This window comes from Asterias rubens, chromosome 9 (assembly GCF_902459465.1).
Source record: "Asterias rubens chromosome 9, eAstRub1.3, whole genome shotgun sequence".
Classification (NCBI taxonomy): Eukaryota; Metazoa; Echinodermata; class Asteroidea; order Forcipulatida; family Asteriidae; genus Asterias; species Asterias rubens.
Window position 1 is genome coordinate 15,146,056 of NC_047070.1, and position 5,894 is coordinate 15,151,949.

Genomic DNA, 5,894 nt, shown 5'->3' on the forward strand with positions numbered 1-5,894 from the left:
TGTCAACCACCGGTTCTTTTCAGAAACAACACTACTCAAACGAGATTTACACATGGTGCTACCACAAACCTCACCAGATAGCAAAAATATATCTGGTATCAGAGTTCAGGCTATCGTCTGCAAATAATCACTGTAAGCAAGATGTAATTTTGAGACTCGCCTAAAACTTGCTCAAGTTTTGTTGTAAAATGACATCACACAGTGAAAAGAGTACCATCTTTTTTGTTTACCGCACAACTATGCAGTATGCAGAAATACCACTTGCAGCATGTAGACATTTATCAAATACCCAGCCAGATTGGTCAGTGAATGTCTTGTGGGATTGTCTGTTCTACCTGAAGGTAAATAAGCAGTTTCTAAATCAGTTTGATTGTTTTGTGGTCGAGTGTACCGCAATAAGGTATTTTTAAATCATTTATGCATCGAGTCTGTGTTGTGATGCATTAAGAATTCTACAGAAGTTTCTGAACCTGTCCTGTAGATGTTGCCATCTACACACCAACTGATCATCCAGCAGTTCCTACTTTTTAAGAAAACATTTCTGGGAGTTTAATTGTGTAATATAGCTTATACATTGCTTGATGATAGAAAATTGTGACCAAAGTTGTTAATTTGTAATGGCCATTTTAAGGGATTTCACTCTGCAAATTCAAAAGAAGCAGTGCCGGCATTGCTTTAAAGCACTGTACAATCAAAATCTATACAATCAATATTTCACACTATGATTGCTTCACCCTCTGTCTGCCCTGGCAAATGGCCATACCCTGGGGATAGCCACCCTTGCTCCGGAGTAGGGGTAAGTGCAGGCCTGGGTATTCTTGAATCATGCAACCCTGTATAATTGGGACACAGTGTGAAAGTACCATGGGGTACCCCTGGGGTGAAAAACAGTTCTGGGGTACCCCTGGGGTGAAAAACAGTTCTGGGCTTCCCAGGGCTGTGTTCCACTGGGATAAGATATACAGTGTGAACAGGGCTCAAGGCAGTCCATCCAGTAGGTTGAACAGTTGGCTTGCACATTTGATTATTTAACATACTTCAATGTACCCATTACCTCAAAGAGGTATATTCTTGTGATTTGTACTCGAGTGTCAAGCTTCATCGTAAGAATGATCATTAATAATTAATTTACTACAAGTGATAGCTGTCCAATCAAGTGTCGAATTAGTGGTCAAATCTGAGCCCAATTTCATAGAGCTGATTAAGCACAAAAAGTACAATATGCTTACCAGAATATGGTTACCAGCCGAAATACCATGTCACATGTACAATTTGTGACTGGTATCATGCCTTATTTTGTTTGCTTAGCAGGAAATCTTTTAGCCTATATTGTTTGCTTAAGCAGCTCTGTGAAATTGGGCCCTGTATAGATGAAAACAGAATTATAACTTAAGTGGACAGCTTTCTTTCAGCGCCATCATTTTATTCTGCTGCTCAGAATGAACTGTTGGTGTTTCATTTCTGTAATGCAAGTTTGACTTGGGTGGAGTATTTTTTGGACTGGACAATCCTTGCTGAAACAAGGTTTATTTCTTTTGAGAAAAAAACAACAAAATGTTTTGTGTTCTACGTAGTGCAGAGTCTAAAGAAAGGGTCAAGAAATTGTAGTTAAAAAAATAAACATATTTGGTTTTAGGTTTTTTTTTTCTTCAGTTGCATTTCTTCATGTTAAACAGAGGATGTTTGCCAAGCCGTATTTTAAATTATGACCGTTTATTAGATATATTATTGTTATTATTTTTTTATTTATCCTCAGCCCGACATTTAAGTGGGGCATTTTTTTCCCAAGCTTATATAGATTGTATTTAGATTAAATTGGTATGTTAATAGATTGTTAAAAACAAATTAATGTACATGTGTATTAAAAAAAAAATACAAAATCCAACCGTAACACTTTGTTTGATGTTGTTTTTATAATTGAAGTTTGAGTTTCCCCTCATATTCCCTTTGTATACCAAGGATGCGTAACTTGAGAGTCATGTGGCTGTTTTGTATCTGTTGTATTTCTTTTAAAGGCACTGGACACTATTCGTATTTACTCAAAATAATAACTGGTCTTTGAAAATTACCAAAGGTGTCCGGAGCCTTTAATCACCGCAGATATCTTTATCAAGTTTCAAAGAGTTATACTTCTCTGTTTCCATGGGTTTTTTTCGGCTTTATCACAAATATCTTACTCAAGTTCCTAAAAAGGATTCAAAGTTCTCTGTCTGCATCTTTGTCATGAAGCCGAAATAGCACATGAAAACAGGGAACAATTTAAATCCTTCAGAACTTTATTAAGAACTCTGTGATTATGCCGAAATAGGGCGTTAGAGTCTTCAATCTTTTTGACAACGATGTAGATCTTTGTGAATAAAGCCGAAACTGGACAGGGAAGCGGGGAACAGTCTGTATTTTTTAAAACTTTATTTAGATCTCTTTGATTATGCCGAAATAGGGCATAAAAGGTCCCTATTGAAAACGAAATATGACATGAATTCTGGTTCTAGTCTTGTTAAAACACGTCGGTGTGATAGCGCGCCCTCTTGAACCAAGACTAATCTGGTACCCGTAGGTACAGTTGGGGACCAACAGATAAATCGTTGAACATATTTACCGTTTTTTTAATCTTCAAATGAAACAAGGGAAAAAACTAACCCTTTACCCTTAACCGTTTTTTAAACTTGAAAACGGGAAAAAAGGAAAAAGAAAAAAACCTATGACCGTTTTTTAATCTTCCAAAAAGAGAAACGAAAAACAAACCCTTCCTGATCCGGAAATCAGAGAAACAGCGCCCGCTACGTTCGTTCACTACAAGCGTGTACAGTTTTTGCCGTGCATAGATCGGAACGTTGGTTGTGTGTGAGACTAAGGTAGGGCGGTTGATTGCACACATGAGCACTTCATTTCGCACTACATTGGCCCATTATAACACCACACAAAAATCATAATCACCGTTTTGATTGACATCAAATAAAATTAAAATAAAAAAGGCAGCATAGCACCCCCCCCCCCCCTGTCCCACCCTAACCCACCCAGACATGGTTAATAAGCTTAATAATGGTAGGATGTTTTGATAAATTGGCCAATGAACATTGTTTACAAAACGATGTCGTATTTTAAATTCTTTTGGGAGGAATTATGAAATATGCACCACTCCCATCCATCAGCACCACCACCATTTGGACTGGCCGCCGCTATTGTATTTGGTAATTTGAGAACGGTATGTATGGAGATAAATATACTATTCACTTTTCTCAATACATCAAAATTGCAAGCACAGTTTTTATAATCCCCCTTCCAAATCCATGGACATGTATTTTGTTTCACCATAACCTACTTGCAAAAATTGTGAGGGGATGCCTTGTCCATAATGTCAAACCCTAAAATTTCAAACATTTTGGACAATATACATACAGGAACAACCAAATCATAGCTGTTTTGTTATTACCGTTTTTTAGTACTTGTAAAACAGATGGCGTCCATTTTAATCAACAGTGTTTTTAATACACAGGTAAGTAAAACCCATTACGTAAGTGTGTACACCGTGTACAACCATGGCCCCCCGGCCGTGACATGACCTAATTGGATGCGCACAAACATTCCAATGACTCCTTTTGTAAACGGATTTAAAAAAAAAAACACAAACATTTCTAAGCACAGACATCCATAGACTTGTGGACAAGTCGTTAAATCGGCCCCACGCGCTGAGATAGTGCTCCCCCGACAACACTGCTCTCGCGCGAACTCACTGCTCTCGCGCGAACTGATGGCTCCCCGATTTCGACTCCTCATTTTAAAACGACTTGTACAAGTTGTCAGCAGTTTGTACGTGCACAGCCTATGGGCACTTCAGCCGAAATCGTACGGACGCATCTGATTGGTCGATGTCGTTAAATCAATGAATATTCAACATGTATATGCTATCAAACAGTACACCCTGTATTGGATGGGTTCGGGAAGTCACATGTGTATGAATGAACGATCAACAAACCTGTCAGCGTGTATTTATGCCTACACACTAGACGTCGTGTGTGTATGGTTGTACTTTTGAGTACGGATTTTCATCGGGAACTTTGACGTGCATATTAAATAAATAACTTCGTCTTAACTTGGTCTGACTTGGCTGATAAACTTGAAGAACAAGATATAGAAGCAGCTGTCAAGTAGCCAGTTTTCTCAAGGCATGCAACATGCAAGAGATCTGCTCACGTCGACGACATCGCAAGGAAGAAGAAGAAGAAGCCGCCATTTGTATGCATCATGCCAACACACACACACTGCACACAGCGTGTATTGATTGATGAAAGGCAATGACACTTTTGTAAACAAATGATTTGCACCGGCCGAATATTCGATGTAATCAGTAGCCTTGCTCAAGGCAGTGGTGATATGGTTGGTGCATACTGTGTTGGCATCATGAAATCAAAACAGGTGAGCTTGCTGTTAAGTTTCTTAATTAAACTACTAATAAATTTGCGTTGACAAATAATATTGCAAAAATCTACCTCCATGGAGTTACCGGTAACTTGGTTTGGGGCTTCTTACTTAAAAGAACAAGTTTTGTTTTGAAGTAAAACTTAACAAAACGTGTTATTATTCATATAACTCACTGGTTCCACCATGGAGGTAGTTTCTACCTCCATGGTTCCACAAAAAGCACTGTCGTCAGTGGCGGTTGCACCGACACACACAGGTTATTAAAATTGAGCCCCTACTTCTAAAGTTCTAGTTCTACACAAGGTTACTTGTTTTGCATTGTTGTTGGAACTTTTGTATCTAGAGAGTAGAGTCTCAAGCAATGCAAAAAGTACCAAATTCACTGTTTTTGTTGGTTTTTATAATTAAACATAATTGTTGTTTTTTTTAGAAACAATAACAAAACATAATAACAAAATGTTTAAAAAATTTAAACACTAAAACTTAAATAAGATTTGAAATTACATGAGAGTCTTTATTTGTGATGGTGTTGCCTCGAACCTCACTTTAGCCCGTACGTATTAGGTAGGTTTTATTAGCTGCATGTTATGCCAGCAAACACGTGAACGTGAAGGTCAAAACATTGTGTTGTTAGGTGACGTCACCACTTTGGGCTTAATTCATGCTCACGTAAGACGTCTGCACAGAGAGGTACCTGACGTGAAAAATGGTATCTTCATGTGTGATTTTAACAACACAATTTTCTGACATTTACGTTAACTTATTTGCTTGCAATAAGTATTAGCCTATCATACTACGGATAGTATTACACAATCAACATAAGTTCAGGTCAACATTGTGTGTTTCTTTCTTGTTTCCACAGGGTCACATGGCAGCCTGACAGTGCAAGGGAAACACTCCTCGTTTAAGAAGGAAGTTCATTCCACCCCTACCCCTAAGCTGCTGTAAAAACTGTGAAAGTTTGATCTCCTGCCTTACTGCGAGTCATGGGAAAAGTTAGCCGAGATGGATCTGCATTGGAGTGAAGATGGAGTGAAACTGATACAACTCAAGACACTCATTAAATTACTCTGGTGCCTGATTTATAAAGAAATGTTCATACAAATAAAATAATCTTAATTGCAATCCTCTGTTTAATTGGTAACCAATAAAGCGATCTTAGAAGGAGCAAGGCATCACGACGGCGATTTAACCTAAATATAACACGAGCAGCCCAGTTCTGCAAACTGTGAAGTCTCTTTTAAAATATGCATGTGGGTTTTCTGTAAGCAGCCCATTACAACAATCTAACCGAGAAAGAACATGGCTGCGAATCACATGATGTTATGAATCGTCAGATACATACTTCCTAATCTGTGACACATGAAATCGAACAGACTTGCAAAGCTGGAGCCGTTTTCACGAAACGTTAATCTTAGGGTTTGCATGTTACGTTGCAAGGTTGGGACTCAACTCAAGTCGTAAGATTAACA

General features: G+C 38.3%; 1 long non-coding RNA gene across 1 annotated transcript; it reads left to right on the top strand.

Moving 5' to 3' along the window:
* The first annotated feature begins 3,829 nt into the window (after window positions 1-3,829).
* LOC117294980 lies at window positions 3,830-5,785 on the top strand. The gene is made up of 2 exons (XR_004519604.1): window positions 3,830-4,416; window positions 5,285-5,785. It is a non-coding gene; the product is annotated as an uncharacterized LOC117294980 (long non-coding RNA).
* The last annotated feature ends 109 nt before the right edge of the window (window positions 5,786-5,894 follow it).